We start from the raw sequence: 19865 nt of genomic DNA on the forward strand, positions 1-19865 counted from the left end.
ATGGATGGTTATTTGGAGTATTTCAAAAGACGAATAGAATTGTACGTGAAAACTCTGTCATATCATCATGAAATGACCAGCTTGGCTTTTGCTGCTACTCAGAAATTATGAATCAAAGTTATATACTGAAATAGAAACCAAATTAATAATTATACAAAAGCATAATCCCCAAGGGAAAATTAAATTAAAAAGATTCATGGAATAGATAAAGTTGGGAAACAGACAAATATGTTTTACCTTAGTTAAGTCCCCTGTAATTCACAATTTAATATTTTGATTGAGTGCTCAATTATTAATGTCTGTAGTGTGTAGGCTTTATAGACATTATCTCATTGGATTCTAGATGATTCTATTGTCCCCAATTTATAAGCAACAAACAGAAATTAACAGATTTCAAGATCATATACTTAAGAATTTGAGAACTGGGACTGAACATCCACTCCTCACCAGAGTAATACCTAATATTTTTGTTTTTAAGTTATTATTTTAATTGAGGGTCAGGGAAATTGGGTAAGGAAAAAGAGAACCTGAGGAAGGGCCCTAAGTGGAGGGTGCATAAATGAGGGAGAGGGAAGAATTGAAGAATGAGAGAGACTGAGGACCACAACACTTGCTCCACAAATGTCCTACTGGAATTATTACACGGCTATTGAAATAGCACAGAATTCACTGTTTTCAGTAAATCTTGTCCTCTCATCTTGACATAGATCCCCCAGAAAGACAGAGTTCTTGCCAAAGGGTGAAGTCACTTATTTATTACCCATAGGAATTTTCCAGGCGGACCAGATTGCATTCAAAGATGAGTGATTTGGGCCATGAAATTGGCTGTCCACTCAGAGCCAAAGAGATGCCCACCACTGGGGTTCCTCTTAATGTGTTGTTAGGTGAGAGATGAAAGGAGAAGACAATTATAGGGAGAAAACCCTCCAGATACCTGCTCTCTGGAGTTATGGTGATCACGGAGTTTTTTCTGTGCTAATTTCATGCCCCACTTTGCCATGTCCCTTCAGATTCAATTCAGCACTTCCCCATGGTCCTCTTATGGTCTCAAGATTGACGTAGCTTTTTTTTTTTTTAACAACCTGGAGTCATTTGAGTAGGAAAGGACGTAGTGATAACATAGTCTAATATCATCAATTTCCAGGTGAGGATTTGAAGCCAATTTATCTAAAGGATTTGTCCAAGATGACACAACTGGCTGGCAATAGAGCCTAATAATAAGTTAGGTATGTGGACACTTCCTTGTTTACAAAACTCTTTGATTTCAGATAGATGCATACATACATATTCTCAAATATTTGACCTGAATCAATCATCTTAGCAGGTCCATGAGGCAGATATGGCATGATTTCCTATGCATAGGTGAGGAAATAAAGGCAATAAGGAATATGATAAAACTAATTCGTATCAGAGTCACGACTTATTGTGATTAATGCCTTGGGCACTGTTATCAGCCAATCTGGGTGGAATTCCAGGTTTCCACTTACTGGTTGAGCAAATTAACCTCTCGAAGCCACAGCCTTATCACCTATTAAATGGGGCTGATCATAGTTGCTACTTCTTAGAGTAGCTTTTTATCAAATTAGATAATGCTTATAAATCACTTATCAGAATGTGAAGTACACAGCATGTCTTCTATTAAGAATAGGCTTAATTTATGTGTTCTGAATTGGAATTCCTATCAACATATTATGCTGCATTATTAAGCGTTCATTAAGAATATCTATTTAAGATCATTCCCACAAACTTGTTTGTCTTTTTTTGTTTAGATGGAACTCATCTACCTTGCCATTACTAGGGATACAGAGATGTTTTTGGAATGTCTCATTCTTTGTTTCGTCTACTTCAGCTATCATTAATTCTAGAGAGAGGAGTGGGTGGGGCAATGAGTTAATTATTTAACTCTTGCTAATAGGTTAGTAGTCATATATCCCCCTGGTAAGAACTGTAATAATTTAATCTTTTAAATTGAACAGGCTCTTAAGATGGTTTTAAAAATACAACATCAAAGTGTAGAATTTGGGTGCCATGGATAAGCAATGGAGGACATCATTATGTCACTAAGAACCATTTGTGCTCCACACATGACACTTCATGAGATTCAAGATAGATTGTTGCTACACTGAGAAGAATGTGGCAGACCACAATATGCCCAAAGGTTCTATCTGTAAAAGGGGAATAATTCCTCATCAGCCAACTGCACGTGGTAATAGAAAAGAATCACTTCTATGCAATGTAACCGTATGAAGTTGAAAGTATTGTATAAATACTAATATAATATGTATGAAGATTAGTACTTAAACTCTTTCCTGAAAAAAATATTTCTTCTTAAATTTTCTTTAAGTTCTCTTGGTTGGACTCTGAGTTTCCATGGTACCCTCAAGTCTGGTGTCTCTGCTGCTCCCTGGTCAAACTTAAGGCCTGGGAATCTCTGAGAGGCTCAGAGCACTGGGACTTAGACCCTGTCGCCCACACTCACGATGAAAGCCTTCATTTCTGAGGTCTTATATGGTCTCTGGGAAGCTACCTTGGAGTATGCTCCAGGCCACCTATGCCCAGAAGTTGATGACTTTGACTTCTTTCTAGTCTCTGAGAATCTCCCCAATTCTTGACGTGAAAAGTGCCCCTTCTATCTACCATTCCTTTCTCCAATTTTTTTTTTCATAATTCACTTCACAAGCACACTCAAGGAGTAGGCTAGAGGGAATAAGATTATTTGAGAATAAAGCTAGATTATCTTTCTCCTTCTTCTCTCCTCTCATCTCTTCTCTCTCTTTCTCTCTCTGACTTTTTCTCTCTTTCCATTTCTCTTTTTTCTGTGTCCCTTCCTCTCACACCCTCTGCCTTTGGGATGAAATTATAAAAGCATTCATTTTAAAATTACTCTTAATTTTCACATCTTTAATTTTATACATGATTTTGTTTTATTGTAATCAAAATATAAATAAATACCTAGTTAAAAATAAATAAGAGACATTTTAAGAATTGTAGAGGAAAGACCTATTTGAGTGGCTTCCTAGGTCTTCTCATTTATCTACATATAATATCAATCAGAACTTCTAATCTCGAAACACTGTTTTACCTGCCTAGGTCTAATCTTGGAAAAAGACCTTTTAAACTGAATTCAATGTTGCTGACACTGCATTAGGCAGATCACTTGGCGGTGGCAGCTAAACATAATGGCATCAAGACACGAGAAGCCAAGTTTTTACTTCTTCTCTCTACCTAGCTTTCTTGTAACCTATAAAAGGTCACTTGCATATTTTTACCCTTGTCTTCCTTATGGAGGAAATAATATTTGCTCAAATATTATTCTTACTGAGATAAATATGTTGCCTTCTTTACTACCCTCATCAAGGCCTCTTTGATCTCCTTGTTCCTCAGACTATAGATAAGAGGGTTTAACATTGGGATGAGGATAACATAGAATACTGACAGAACCTTGTTCTGCTTTGTGGAGTAGCTAGAGCTGGGATGCAGGTACACAGAGAACCCCATGCCATAGAAGATTGTCACAACAGCCAGGTGGGAGGAACAGGTATTGAAGGCCTTGGCACTACCTTTTATGGAGGATATTTTCAGGATGGAAGTTGCAATAAAACCATAGGATAAGAGGATGACAAGGAAGGAACTGAATCCAACAAAAATAGATTCCAGAAAAAGAATCATTTGGCTCATGAAGGGATTGGAGCAAGACAAGGAAATAATCTGGGTTATGTCACAGAAGAAATTTGGAATGATATTGGGCCCAAAAAAGTAGAGATGAAAGCAAGAAACTGAATTAAGCTACCAAGGAAACCACTCCCATAGGTCCCAGCAACCATCTTCTGACAGAAGTCAGGATCCATGATGGCTGGGTACTGCAGAGGCCTACCAATAGCAACATATCTGTCATAGGCCATTATGGCCAACAGGCAGCACTCAGCCTGAGCCATCCAGCACCCAACAAAATACTGGGTGGCACAAGCAATGAACGAAATTGTTTTTTCATCTTTTAAGAAGTCTGAAAGCATCCTTGGGCTGATGGAAGAAGAATAGCAGATGTCTATAAATGACAGGAAACTGAGAAAAAAGTACATAGGTGTGTGCAGGTGGGAGTCCATCCTGATTAGGATGATAAGACCCATGTTCCAGATGAGAGTCACAAGGTAGATCCCTAGGAAGATTGGAAAGAGGACAAGTTGCAGCTCTTTTTCATCTGACAGTCCCAGGAGAACAAACATGGCCACAGAAGTATGATTTCTATCCTCTTTCATGGACCTGCTCGGTGACAGCTGCTGAGAAAACGATGAGAGAAGGAAATGTTTTCATTCTCAAAAAACAAAAGAAGACACTATTTTTTTCCAGTGATGCTACTGACTGTGTATACATCTTCAATCATGAATGTCAAGTTAATCTGTGTTTCATGTATAATCATGAAACTTAACTAAAAACTTCTCTTAGTTAAATATTGTCATTCTCTTTGGGGACAAAAGACAGTAAACAGGCACCATTAGTACATTATCTATTAAAATGTCTTGATTTCATGTTTTTCTGTTCCAGATTTTAAAAATATAGGAGGGGTCAGCCCGGTGGTGCAGTGGTTAAGTTCGCACATTCATCTTCAGCGGCCCAGGGTTCGCCGGTTCAGATCCCAGGTGTGGACACGGCAGCGTTTGGCAAAAGCCATGCGGTGGTAGGCATCCCACGTATAAAGTGGAGGAAGATAGGCATGGATGTTAGCTCAGGGCCAGTCTTCCTCAGCAAAAAAAGGAGGATTGGCAGTAGTTAGCTCAGGGCTAATCTTCCTCAAAAAAAATAGGAGACTTAGACATATAGTAAACTAGAAAAACACTGTCATCTCTCTATATGGTGAAACAGAACGATTCTGCCAAGGCATGGCTCTGACATTTATTCGGTGATTGAAGAAGCCACTGAATCCTGTGAGCCTCATATGTCAAATAAGGATGATGAAATACATGCTCTTTAAAATCTCCTTGAGAACTAATGTTCGATTAATCTGTAGTCAGGGAGTGTGGACATTTCTATAGCTGTCTTTCTGCATTCATACAGCCTTGAAAGATATAAGAATAATGCAATGGGATGGTGGGACGAGTCACACACCAAGAAGCAGCTTGGAAATGGATGTGACTTACTCTTATTAACGATGCTAAGAAAGATACTGAGAAATTAGGTAAGAAAGATTGAAAGAGCCATTATGCTCCTTTCCTCAGAGGTGTATTTTTTCTTTCCTCAGTATAGAAATACTTATGAGTTAAATTATCTAGGACAGTGATTTCTGATCTTCTTTGAGTCAGTGATACTTTTGAAACTCTTTTGGAAATTCTGGACCATCTACCAAGCAAACTGCAGCTACTTACCGCCTTTGCACATGGTTTTGTTAGATTCTCAGTCACCCTCCATTCTATTCATGGTTCCTAGGTTAAAGACTTCTACAAAATAAACTGACTTTAACTCATGTAAAGGTTAGGATGCTTAGGCAGTGGATATGGGGATTAGGAAACTGAGGCAGGATTTCTGGAAGTTCTTCCTCCTTTTCTCTTTGAAGCCAGTCCAGGGAAAGTAAGCAGTAAGTCCTCAGGCCAAATGGTAAATAACCAAAATAATGTTTTTCCCTTAGGTTCTGAATACCCTCTTCAAGATGCTATAGTTGTCATCTCTCCAGATGGTCATAGAACAACTACCAACACAAACACATTTTTATTTAGATGAACTCAAACTAGAAAGAAAATAATAGAAAGCTGTGAAAGGTAGAAAATAGATGCCAAATACAGCCTAAGAGTTGTATATGGTTAAAAGTAGAAGTCTTGGAGATTTCCCTGGAAGTAGGCTGTGACATTAATGGAATAAACTGCGTTTGTGAACTACAAATATTTGTCAGTATTAGCTACCCAGAGTGTCTTTCTTTTCCCCAACTATTTCTCAGCCTCCTAATTCCAAAAATGAATGAAAAGAGAAAATACCCATAGAAGCATAAGACTATAGCCTGAGAAGTAAGGTGGACAGTTTCATTCCCCCAAATCAGAACAATCATTGCTTCATAGTCCCTTGAACATGTTTTGAAAACAGTTGATTTATGCACTGTTTTGAAAATAATTCTGAAGGAATGAAGTTATTAATTAGAGAAGAAATTTAAGATTAGTAGTCAATACGGAAGGAGAAATGGTAACAGACAGATATGTGTAATTCATCCCAGACTTAGATGTGGTTATGTCCACAGTAAGACTGAATGGGGAGAGAATTTTGCGAGAACAGAGGAGACAATCACATTCTTCATTATCGTTACCATCATGATCATGACCAATAATCATGACAACAAAAAGATTTATTGAGCAACTGAAATATATACTGTTCTTCTTGCAATCACGGAGACATTCACAGCTTCCTCTAATGTTCATTCAATCAATATGGTAGCCTAAGTCTCGTGTGCTCCTACTAAACAAAGCTAATACTCTTAACATTGTCTCTATATTTCTATTAATATTTCTATTATATGCCTCTGGAACCCCAGTTAGCTGTATCTTGAATCTTCTTGCTCTACTTTCCACATCACTGAAACATCCATTGTTTGGATTCCTCTACTGTGCTCTGTTTAATTTTTAAAGATCTCTATTCCAGTAAATTAGTTCTCTCATAAATTGTGCTTGTGGGTTGTTTAACTCCTCCATTGAATTTCAAATTTCAATCATAACATTTTGTTTTCTCTCTAAAGGTTTCACATTGTTCTTTATCCACATGGTCAGCTTGGAAAGTCTCAAATTGTTTTATCTTACTTTCAATAATATCCTTTATTTAAACTTTTAAAACGTACTTATTGAAATAATTATTAGCTAATAATATAAATACATAGTTTTCCAAATTGCACTCCATAGTTTGATATTGTTTCTTACTCTTGCTCAAGTGCCTTGTTTAATTGCGTGATGAGTAATTTTTTTTATCTTAAACAATGTTCCCTTAAAATTTATCTGTGGGAAACATTGATGCTTCAGTTTAAAATGTGTTCCCTCAGAAATGATTTACATTACTTCTGTCAGATACCTTAGGGACAACACCAAGCCAGAATTCCTTTAAACAAAAATTTTGACTTGATGTTTTTTGATGTTATAATATTCACATCAAATAGACTGCATATCTATATAAGTAGATAGATAAGATTAAAAATTATCAGGGAAAGGAGTGATATCAGCATCTTAGCACTGAAAAGACATTCCTCCTTTTTCTCCTGCTTTAGTAACAATGAATTAGAAGTCATCCACAAACAAAAGTACCTTTGTGGGAGTTGTAGTATCCAGCACCAAATGCCAAGAGACCAGGAGGAATCTGCCCACCTGTGAACCAGTAACAGGCAAACAGACTTCAGTATGGGCTACAAAGCCAGCAGGATCAGTGTGAGCCTGCCCCAACCCATCTTGGTCAGGGTTGAGCAAAGGCTAGAGATGATTTGAGCAGCCACCCATGAATGAGAGAGACTTTGCAGAAGGTCGCACTTCCTGAGAGAGGATTCCAGCACACAATTGGAGCTGAAGAAAAATACGAATTTGTTTACAGTGAAGACAGTGAAAGGAGATTTCTCAGCACCACCTTTCCCAAGGCAACACTGCAGAAGTTAAACAATTCGTCGTGGCAAACTCTCCTGCAGGGGAAAAAGAACAGTCACTGAGTACCCAGGATACCACAGTTGTGCTAGATGCATTCAGAAACCTCTTTATCCCTAGAAGTACCTAGACTACTGAACAAGTAATCCATGACTGGAGAGAGAGAGGAGATCAGGAAAGGGATCAAAAAAACATATATCAAAGGTATTAATGAAGTATAGTTCCCTATTTCAGCAGGAAGTCCACCAAGGAGCCACTAAGAGTACCACAACAGAAGATCTCCTGACCAGATGCACGAGAAACCCCAGCCTCCCAGTCTTAAACCCACACCTCTCCCCACCCTGCCACTAGCTTCTTGTGCATATTCTTGAGAGCAGCAGTGAGAGCAAATCTCGTAAACTGAGTTCTCTCAGAAAGAGAGATCAGGGTCTCTGGGCAAGGGAGAAACCACAAACAGGAGCTCTAGAGCCACATTCTGGAAAACTAAATAGAGGTTTCCAATAGTGAGACTGGTTAGGTGGTAAGAACCAGAGAAAATACAATAGCTTAAGAATTCTACAACAAGAGGGAACGAGAAGAGTGGAACATGTGTACCCATACAAAGGCAGAGGAAAACTCACCTATAAAATCACAAAAGATGGCATACCCCATCTGAGGCAATTAGTAAAGATTTAAGGAGATGTCTGCTACTTCAAATACTAAAGCAGCAATACAAACCTACAAGAAACATGAATTATCAAGAAAATATGCCATCACCTAAAGAGAACAATAATTCTCAAAGTACAAAGCTGAAAGGCACAGAATTTTGCAACCTGGCTGATAAAGATTTTTAAAACAGCTGTTTAAAACAACCACAAGAAAACTCGGAAAAACAATTGAATGACATAAGGGAGGAAAAATGAGCAAAATGAGATATTCACCAAAGAGATAAAAATTATAAAAAGGAACCAAACAGGAATTCAGGATCTGAGGCGTTCAATGAATGAAATGAAAAATGCAATAGAGAGCATCTGCAGTAGAGTAGAGCAGATGAAAAATGAAAAAGTGAGCTACAGGACAGGGAGTTTGAAATAACCCAGTCAGTGCTGAGCAAAGAAAAAAGAATGAGAAATAACAAAGAAAGCCTACGTAATCTATGGGATTCCATCAAAACCAAATTAGAATAATAGACGTTAAAAATTAGAAAAGACAGAGAAGGTGGCAAAAATTTTATTTAAATAAATAATCCTGAGAACTTCCAAAACCTGGGAGAGATTTAAACATCTAAGTTCAGAAAGCTAACAGATAACTCCATTATCTCATGAAAAAAGAGCTTCTCCAAGACACATTATAATAATGCTATCAAAAATCAAAGATAAAGAGAGAATCCTTAAAAAAAAAAGGAGAGAGAGATTATAACCTAAATATGAATCTTCACTAAGCTATCAGCAGTTTTCAAGCACACATCCTACAGGTCAGGAGAGAGTAGAATGACACAGTCAGTACTGAAAGAAAAACTGAAAGCCAAGAATACTCTATCCCACAAAGTTACACTTCAGATACGAGTATGACTAAAGACTTTCCTAGAAACACAAAAGCTGAGGCTGTTCATCACCACTAGACCTGCCTTGGAAAAAATGCTGTAAGAAGTTTTTTCAGCTGAAACGAAAAGACATTAGTCAGTGACATTAAAACATCTGAAAGTATACAACACAGCAATAAAGGGAAATACACTATCAGGCTTAAAAAGATTCTTATTCTGTACTTGGGTGGTGTGTAAACCACTTAACTATACTTTAAAATGTTAAAAGTGAAGAGTGTTAAAATAATTGTAGCTACTATGATTTGTTAAACAATACATGTGAAAAGAAATAATGGCATACACAACATAAAAGGGGAGAATAGACAGGTACGGCTTTTGTAGACTAAGTTAAGTTACTATAAGCTAAAAATGGACTGCCCTCCCTATGAGATGTTTAAATATAAGACTTATGATAAGCACAAAGCAAAAACTTGGATTAGATTCACAAAACACAAAGAAAGAGAAAATAGAGCATACGACCCAAGAAAATCACCAATGTACTATGGTACACAGAAACAGAGGGGAAAAGAAACAACTAAAATAAAAACCAACCAGAAAACTATGAATAAGATTGCATTAGTAAGTCCTCAAATATCAATAATCACTCCAAATGTAAATGGATTGAATTCACCAATCAACAGGCAGAGTGCTGGATGGATTAAAAAGCAAGACCCAACTATATGCTGCCTACAAGAGACTCACTACAGCTTTAAGACACACATAGGCTCACAGTGAAGGGATGGAAAAGACACTTTATGCAAGGAGAAAGCAAAATGAAGCAGAAATAGCTACATTCATATCAGACAAAAACACTTTAAGCCAAACACAGAAACAAGGACAAAAAAGATCACTATATAACAATACAGAGGTCAAGTCATCAAGATGATAAATGTAAATATATATGCATTCAAAATCAGAGCAATAAAGTATATTAATCAAATATGAACAGACCTGAAAAGAGATTTAGACACCATACAATAATTATAGGGATTTTAATACCCATCTTTTAGCAATGGGTAGTTCATCCAGACAGAAAATCAACAAAGGAAATGTTGGACTTAAAACACACATTAGATGAAATGGACCTAAGACATTTATAGAACATTCCATCCAATAGCAGCAGAATACATGCACTCCTCAAGTTCACACAGAATATTTCCAGAATACATCATATGATAGAACACAAAACATGTCTTACAAAGTTTAAGATTGAAATCATACCAAGTATCTCTTCTGACAACATTGATATGAAACTAGAAATAAAGAAGAAGAAAGCTGCAAAATGTATACATATGTGTAAACTAAACAACACACTCCTGAACAACCATTGAGTCAAATGAGAAATCAAACAGGAAATCAAAAAACATCTTGAAACTAACTGAAATGGAAACATAATACACCACAACCAATGGGATGCTACAAAAGCATTTCTGAGAGGGAATTTTATAGTGATAAATGCATATATTAAGCATATAGAAGAATCTCTAATAACAACCTAACGTTATGTCTCAGGGACTAAAAAAGAACAAACTAAGCCCAAAGTGAGTAGAAGGAAGGAAATAACAAAGGTCAGAGTGGAAGTAAATAAGTTACATACCAAAAAAACAATAGAATCAATCAATGAAGTTAAGAGCTAGTTTTCCATATGACAAAAAGAATTGACAAATCCTTAGACTAAGAAATAAAGTCAAAAGTCTCAAAATCAGAAACGAAATAGGAGACATTACAAGCAATACTGCAGAAATACGTAAGATTATAAGGAACTACTATGAACAATCATATGCCAACAAATTGAATAATCTAGAAGAAATGGAGAACTTCCTAGAAATATACAAGCTATCAAGAATGAATCAGGAAGACACAGAAAATTTGAATAGAACAAAGACAAATAAGGAGATTGAATCAGTAAACAAAAACCTCCTAACACAGAAACCCACAGAAGCAGATATCTTCCCTGGCAAATTATACCAAATATTTACAGAATAATTAGTGCCAATCCTTCTCAAACACTTTCAAAAACAGGAAGGAATACTTCTAATGGAATTTTAGGAGGTCAATATCACCCTGACACCAAAGCCAGATAAGGACACCACAGGAAAAAAAAAAAAAAAAAACTATAGGCCAATATCCATCCTAAATATAGATGCAAATATAGTCAGGAAATATTAGCAAATCAAATTCAACCACACAGGAAAAGGATTATATACTATGACCAACTGGGATTTATCCATGGGATGGAAGGATAGTTCAACATGCACAAATCAATAAATGTGACACACCACATTACTAGAATGAAAGATAAAAATCACATGGTCATCTCATAGATGCAGAAAAAGCATAGGATAAAATACAACATCCTTTCATGATTAAAACCCCAAAAAACTGGAAATAGAAAGACAATACCTTAACATAACAAATGCCATCAAAAACAAACCCACAGCTAATGTTATACTCAATGTGAAAAACAAACTTTTTCCTCTAACATCAGGAACAAGACAAGGGTGCTCACTCTCACCACTCTCATTCAACATAGTACTGACAGTCTTAACCAGAACAAAAAGGCTAGATAAAGAAATATGAGAAGAGGTTAAGAATGAGAGATAACATAAACCTCATAAAACTTATGAGGACCATAAATCTTACTCCATGTTGGTCTTACTGGAAGAATCACATGGATATTGGGATAACACAGAATCCACTGTTTTCTATAAATCTTGCCCTCTCACCTTGACCTAGATCCCTCAGGATAACAAGAGTTCTTGCCAAAGTTGAAATTCCTTATTCTTTTCAAAAGAATTATTCAGGTGTGCCCTATTGCACTCCAGGATGGGCGCTTTTGGCCATGACATTGGTTGTCCACTCACAGCCAAAGAGATGCCCACAACTGGAGATCCTCTTAAATGTATTATTAAGGCAGAAGTGAGAGGAGAAAAGACAATTATAGGGAGAAAACTCTCCAGGTACCTGCCTTCTGGTGTCATGGTTGTCATCAAGATGATTTCCCTGCTAATTTCACATCCCACTTTGCCATGTCCCTTCTGACTCAATTCCCCACTTCCCCATGGTCCTATTATGACCTCGTAATTATAGCTTTTCTTTTAATGAACTTAGATTTCTTTGAGCTGGAAGGGACCGAGAGAGCACCTAGTTTAATACCATCATTTTCAAGGTGAGGATTGAAGCCAGAGGTGCTAAGACATTTACCAAAGATGACACAACTGGCTAACAATACAGCTTAAAAACAATAAATTAGATATTTGGACACTTCCCTGTTCACAAATTGATTCCATTTTAAATATGCACACTTTCTCAACTCCCTGACCTGAATCAATTATCACAGCAGCCCTGGGTGGCTGACACAGCATGATTTCCTATGCATAAGTGAGGATATAGGAGCAACAAGGAATACAATGAAACTAATTCATGACAGAGTCACAGATCATTGAGGTTAATACCATGGGCACTGGTATCAGCTAATTGGGTTGAATTCCAGCTTTCCACATCCTTGCTGTGTGTTCCTGAGCAAATTAACCTCTTCAAACCTCACTATTATCACCTTAAAAATGGGGCTTATAGTATGAGCTACTTGATGGAGCAGTTCTTCATAAAATCAAATTATACAATGCTTATGAAGCACTTATCAGAGCGTGAAGTAAACAGCATGCCTTCCCTTTAAGTAGGTGCAATTTAGGGGCTGGCATGGTGCTGCAGTGGTTAAGTTCATGTGCTCCTCTTTGGCAGCCTGGGGTTTGCAGACCCAGAACCTGGGTGCAGACACACACACAGTTTATCAAGCCATGCTGTGGCAGGCATCCCACATATAAAGTAGAGGAAGATGGACACAGATGTTAGCTCAGGGCCAATCCTCCTCAGGGAAAAAGAGGAAGATTAGAGGAGGATGTTAGCTCAGGGCTAATCTTCACCAAAAAAAAAAAAAAAGTAGGTGAAATTTATGTGTTCTGAATTGGAGTTCTTTCCAATATATTATGCTGCATTACTAATTCTTCATTAAAAATATCTACTGGGGCTGGCCCTGTTTTGCAGCGGTTAAGTTCGCACATTCCACTTCGGCAGCCTGGGGTTCGCCAGTTCGGATCCCGGGTGTGGACATATGCACCACTTGGCAAGCCATGCTGTGGCAGGCATCCCACGTATAAAGTAGGGGAAGATGGGCATGAATTTAGTTCAGGGCCAGTCTTCCTCGGCAAAAAAGAGGAGGATAGGCAGCAGATGTTAGCTCAGGGCTAATCTTCCTCACAAAAGAAAAAAATATCTACTTAAGATCATTCCCACGATCTTTTGGTTTTAGTGTTTTGGTTTTTGGTTTTTTAATGGAGCTCATCTACCCTGCCATTACTAGGGATACAGAGATGTTTTAGAAAGGTCCCCATTCATGTTGGATCTACTTCAGCTAATCTTACTTCTAAGGAGAAAGGGATGGATGGGATAATGAGTTAATTATTTGATTTAACTCTTACCAATTGGTTAATAGTTATGTATTCACTCTGATAAAAACTGTGTTGTGAATATTTTCAACGAACAGATTTGTAAGATAGTTTTAAATATATAACACCTAAGGTATAGAAATTGGGCACCATGGCAAAGCAATAAATGACATGTTTCTGATCAGTAAAAACAATTTATGTTCCACATCTGATACTTAGTGAGCTTCAAGATGGATTCTTGCTACCCTGGGAAGAACAAGGCAGACCACAATATACCCAAAAGTTCTATCTGTAAAATGGGGATAATTTCCCACTTGCCAAGTGCACATAATAATAGAACAAAAATCACATCTATGCAATGTAACTAGTGAAGTGTAATATGTTGTGTATACACTACTGTAGTATGTATGAAGCTTAGTCTATAAACTCTTGTCTGAAAAATATCTCTTTTTAAAATTTTCTTTAAATTCTCTTGGTTAGACTTTGAGTCTCCATGGTACCCTCATACAGGCTGTCTCTACTGCTCGCTGATCATACTTAAGGACTTGGAATTCCTAGGGGGCTCACATCTCTGGGACTCAGACTGTGAGTCCCTAGACATAACATGACAGCCTTCGTTTCTGAGTCTTTCGCTGTCCCTGGGAAGCTACCATGGAGCATGCTTCAGGCCACCTGTGCCCAGAAATTGATGACTTTGACTTCTTTCTAGCCTCTGAGAATCTCCCCAACTCTTAACCTGAAAAGTGCCCCTCCTTTCTACTATTCCTTTCTCCCATCTGTTTTTCACAACTCACTTCATAAGGAGTTTCAAGGAGTAAGATGGAGGGAACAAAGTTATTGTGGAATAAAGACAGATCAATCTTTTCCCCTCTCCTCTTCTTTTGTCTCCTCTCCTCCCTTCCCCTTCCCTTCTCTCTGTTCACTTTTTCACTCTCTCTTTCTTTTCCCTCTGTGTGTGTGTCTCTCTCTCTATTTCTCTTTCTACCTATCTCTTTCTGTGTTCCTCTTTCTCACACTGACTTTCTCGCTCTGTGTTTGGAACTCAGATGATAAGGTATTCTTTTTTAAATTATTGTTAACTTATACATATGTGATTTTATAAGTAATTTTATTTCTATTTAAATATAAAAAGTGCTTAACAACCAAAAATAAATAAAGGACATTTTAAAAATTGTAGAGGAAAGAACCATGCATGACTTCCTAGGTCTTGTCATTTATCTACATATAATATCTATCAGAACCTCTGTTGTCCAAACATCAGATTTTATCTACCTGAGCCTAGTTATGTAAATAAGCCTTTTAAATGCAGTTCAATGCAGATGACACTGCCTCAGACAGATCACTTGGTGGTGGCAGCTAAACATAATGGCACCAGGAACCCAGAAGCCAGGTTGTCACATCTTCTCTCTACTTAGCTATTCTTGTGACATACAAAATGTTATTTACATATTCTTATCCCTCTTTTCCTTATAGGGAAAATAACACCTGCACAAATATTGTTCTTACTGAAGTAAATGTGTGGTCCTCTTTATCACCCTCTGGAAGGCCTCTTTGATCTCCTTGTTCCTCAGACTATAGATAAGAGGGTTTAACATGGGGATGAGGGTAACACAGAACACTGACAGCACCTTGTTCTGCTTCTTGGAGTGGGTAGAACTAGGATGCATGTACACCGAGAGGCCTGTGCCATAGAAGATTGCTTCTACTAACAGGTGAGAGGCACAGGTATTGAAGGCCTTGGCACTACCTTTGATAGAGGATATTTTCAGGATGGAAGCTGCAATGAAACCATAGGATAAGAGTATAACAAGGAAAGAACCAAATCCAACAAAAAAAGTTATGAGAAAAAGAATCATTTGACTGATGAAGGGATTGGAGCAAGACAAGGATATGATGTGGGTTATGTCACAGAAGAAATTTGGAATGATATTGGGCCCACAGTAGTAGAGATGAAAGCAAGGGATTATTTCAGCTAAGCTACTAAGGAAACCACTCCCATAGGCCCCAGCAATCATCTTCTGACAGAGGCCAGGAGCCATGACCGCTGAGTACTGCAGAGGCCTACCAATAGCAACATATCTGTCATAGGCCATGGCAGCCAAGAGACAGCACTCCATCAGACACATCCAGCACCCAACAAAATACTGGGTGGCACAAGCAATGAATGAAATCGTTTTTTCTTCTTTTAAGAAGTCTGAAAGCATCCTTGGGCTGGTGGAAGAAGAATAGCAGATGTCTATAAATGACAGGAAACTGAGAAAAAAGTACATAGGTGTGCGCAGGTGGGAGTCCATCCTGATTAGGATGATAAGACCCATGTTCCAGATGAGAGTCACAAGGTAGATCCCTAGGAAGATTGGAAAGAGGATAGGCTGCACACCTTTTTCATCTGAGAGTCCCAGGAGAGCAAACATGTTGACAGAGGTACGATTTCTATCCCCTTCCATGGACCTGCTTGGTGACAGCTGCTGAGAAAACGATGAGAGAAGGAAATGGTTTTATTCTCAAAAAACACAAAGAAATACTCTTCATTTCTTTCCAGTCATGCAGCTGACTAGATATACATCTTAAATCATCAATGTTGGGTTAATCTCTTTGTTCCATGTATAATCACCAAACTTAACTGAAAAATTTTCTTTCATAAGTACAGTCATTCTCTTTGGGGCAAAAGACAGTAATGAACATCATTGGTACATTATCTCCTAAAATGTCTTAATTTCATGTTTTACCATTTCAGGTTTTACAAATATATGAGAAGTGGAAATAGATTAAATTAGGAAAATACTGTCCTCCCTCTATATGGTAAAACAGAATGATTCTGTTCAGCCACGCCTGTGAAATTAATTCAGTGCTTGAAAAAACCCCTGAATCATGCTGGACCTCATAGTCAATTGAGGCTAGTAAAATAGATACTCTTTAAAATCCCTTTGGGAACTAATATTCAATTAATCTGCAGTCAGAGAGGGTAGACAATTCTATAACTGCATTTCTGGTTTCACAGAGCCTGGAGAGAAATAAGAATAATGCAATGGGATGGTAGGAAGAGTCATGCACCAAGAAATAGCTTGGAGCTCAACGTGACTTAAACTTAATGGCTCTATGAAGTCTCCTGAGAAGTTAGACAAGACCAGGTTGTAAAAGCCTGGTCATTATATGCCCATCCTTGCCGGTGCAGATTTTTATTACCTCAAATCAGAGATACTTATGAGTTAAACTGTCTAGAGCAATGATTCTGGATCATCTTTGAGTCAGTGATACTTTAAAAATCTGTTGGAAACTCTGGAACCTTTACACAGCAAATTACCACCACTTAACACCTTGCATATGGTTTTGTTGGATTCTCAATCATCCTCGATTTTATTACTGACTCCTAGGTTCGAGTCTTCTCCTATGAAGTAGAGTAACTTGAACTCATGTAAGGGTTAGAACGCTTAGGCAATGGGCATGGGGACTAAGAAACAGAGGCAGGATTTCTGGAAGTTCTTTCTCTTTTTCTCTTTGGAGCCAGTTCAAGGAAGGCAAGAACTAAGTCTTCAGGCCAAATGGTAAATAAGCAAAACAATATTTTTGCACTAGGCTCTGTATGCCCTCTTCAAGATGAAATAGCTGTCTTCTCTCTAGATGGTCGTTAGGACATGTCCCAATGCAAACACATTTTTTATTCAGATGAACCACACTAGAAATAAAATCATGGGAGCCATGAAAGGTAGAAAATAGATGTTAAATGTAGCCCAGATTTTCCATATACGGGTAAAGGTAGAAGTCTTGGAGACTTCCCTGGAGAAAGGCTATGATATTAATGGAATAAGCTATGTGTATGAACTACAAATAAATACAGCATTAGCCGTCCAGAATGTCTTCCTCCCTCCCAGCCATTTACCAGCCTCCTAGTTGCAAAAGTGAATGGAAAGAGAAAATCACCATGGAAGCATGAGGTATAGCCTGAGAAACAATGTAAAAGTGTTCATTTCCCAAAATCAGATCAATCATTGCTTCTGGGGGCACCGTTTCGAGAAGAAATCTGAAGGAATGAAGACATTAATTAGAAAAGAAAGTCAAGATGTCTGCCATCAGTACAGAAGGAGAAATGGTAGCAGACAAACTATGCATTTACCATCTCAGACTTAGGTGTGATTCTGTGCACATGGAAACTGAATGGAAGGAGAATTTTGTGAGAACAGAGCAGAAAATTGCATTCTTCATCATCAACCTAACCAATAATCATGAAAACAAAATGATTTATTGAGCAGCTACAGCATGTACTGTTCTTCTCTTTCTACTCACAGATGTATTCACAGCTTCCTCTGATGTCCATCCGTTCAACATGGTAACCATAACCCTCATATGCTGTCTACTAAACACAGATACTCCTCTGAAAATTGCCTCTACATTTCTATTATATGTCTCTGGAACCCCAATTAGATGTACACCATTGGATCTACTTGCTCTACCTGCTACATCACTGAAACATTCATTATTTGTATTGCTCTACTCTGTTCTGTTTAATTTTTACAAATCTTTCTTCCAATAAATTCATTCTATCGTAAGTTGTGCTGATTGGCTATTTAACTCACTCATTAATTTCAAATTTCAATCGCATTTTTTTTCTCTTGAGATTTTCCATTTTGTTCTTCCCAAATGGTCAGTTTTGATAGTCTCTTGTTGTTCCTTCATACTTTCCATAGCATCCTTTATTTAAATGTATTCAACATACTTATTGAAGTTATTATCTAATAATTTAAATACATATATTTGCAAATCTGATTCCATGGTTTAAGGATATTTCTGACTCTTACTAAAGGCGCCCTGTTTATTAGTAGTCTTAGTGAATTTTTTATCTTAAGTTCATATTTCTTTAAAATTTATCTGTAGGAATCATTGATGCTTGTGTTTAAAATTTGTTTCTTCAGAAATGGTTTATATCACTTCTGTCAGATTCCAGGGGTAAAATATCAATCCAGAATCCCTTGAAACAAAAATTTTGACTTGGTGTTGTTTTTTTTTTTGAAAGATTTTTTTTTTCCTTTTATCTCCCCAAAGCCCCCCAGTACATAGTTGTATATTCTTAGTTGTGGGTCCTTCCAGCCGTGGCATGTGGGATACCACCTCAGCGTGGTTTGATGAGCAGTGCCATGTCTGCGCCCAGGATTCGAACCAACAAAACACTGGGCCGCCTGCAGCGGAGCGCGCGAACTTAACCACTCGGCCACAGGGCCAGCCCCTGACTTGGTGTTTTTTTGACAACACAATAGTGATAATATTTAGGCTGCAATCTACATAATTAGATGGATGAGAGTAAAAATTATAAAGACAAAGGCTGATAGCAGCATTACAGTGACTAAAGACGTCCCCCATTATTGTCCTGCTTTAGTAATAAAGAATTGGACATCCAACCATGAACAAAAGAGCCTGTGTGGAAGTTGTAGTAACCAGCACCAAATGCAAAGGGATCCAGGAGGAATCTCACCCACCTGTGCATCCAGTAATAAGCAGACAGACTTTGGTATGGGCTAGAGAGCCAGCAGGAGCCCACAAACCTGCCCCAAACCTTGGCCATGGTCAGGTAAGCCTGGAGAGTGCACACTTGGGCAGACAACTGTGAATGAGAGAGATTTTGTGTAAGGCAAGTCTTCTGGAGATGTGATTCCAGCACATTACTGGAGCAGAAAAAAGGTGTGAGTTTGGTCACAGTAAAGATAGGCAAAGGAGATTTCCTGGCACCACCAGCTTCAAGGCAACACTGCAGAAGATGAACTACTCAGCAGTGGCAAACTGTCCTGCCAGAGAAAAACAGCAGTGAGTTAGTGCCCAGGCTACTCCAGCAGGGCTGGACACAGCTGGAGAACCCGGTTCTCTCTAGAGGTATGTCGACTACAGGGGTGGATAGATCATGAGTGGAGGGAGAACTGACATTAGGTAAGAGAGAAGATACTAATATCAAAGGGAATTAGAGGGGCACAGGGGCTCAGAATTTCAGCAGGAAGTCTACCCATGAGCCTCAAGGGGTACCTCAGCAAAGGATCTCCCCTCCAGATCCACTGGAACCCCCAACCACCCAGTGTTAAACCCATATCCCCCTACACTCTGCAACTAGCTCTTTGTGCACATTCCTGTGACAGCAAATCTGGTAAATTGAGTCATCTCAAAAAAACAGATCTGTTTTGTGGACAAGGGAGAAATCACAAACATGAGCTGGAGTGCCACCTTCTGGAAAACAAAAAAAAAGTTTCCAGTACCACCTGGTAAATGGTAACAACTAAAAAC

General features: G+C 38.1%; 1 pseudogene; it reads right to left on the bottom strand.

Moving 5' to 3' along the window:
* Positions 1-3315: 3315 nt before the first annotated feature.
* LOC139044317 (olfactory receptor 5A1-like) lies at positions 3316-15694 on the bottom strand (annotated as a pseudogene).
* Between the last annotated feature and the right edge of the window lie 4171 nt (positions 15695-19865).

Source organism: Equus asinus, unplaced genomic scaffold (assembly GCF_041296235.1).
Source record: "Equus asinus isolate D_3611 breed Donkey unplaced genomic scaffold, EquAss-T2T_v2 contig_800, whole genome shotgun sequence".
In the NCBI taxonomy this organism is placed as follows: Eukaryota; Metazoa; Chordata; class Mammalia; order Perissodactyla; family Equidae; genus Equus; species Equus asinus.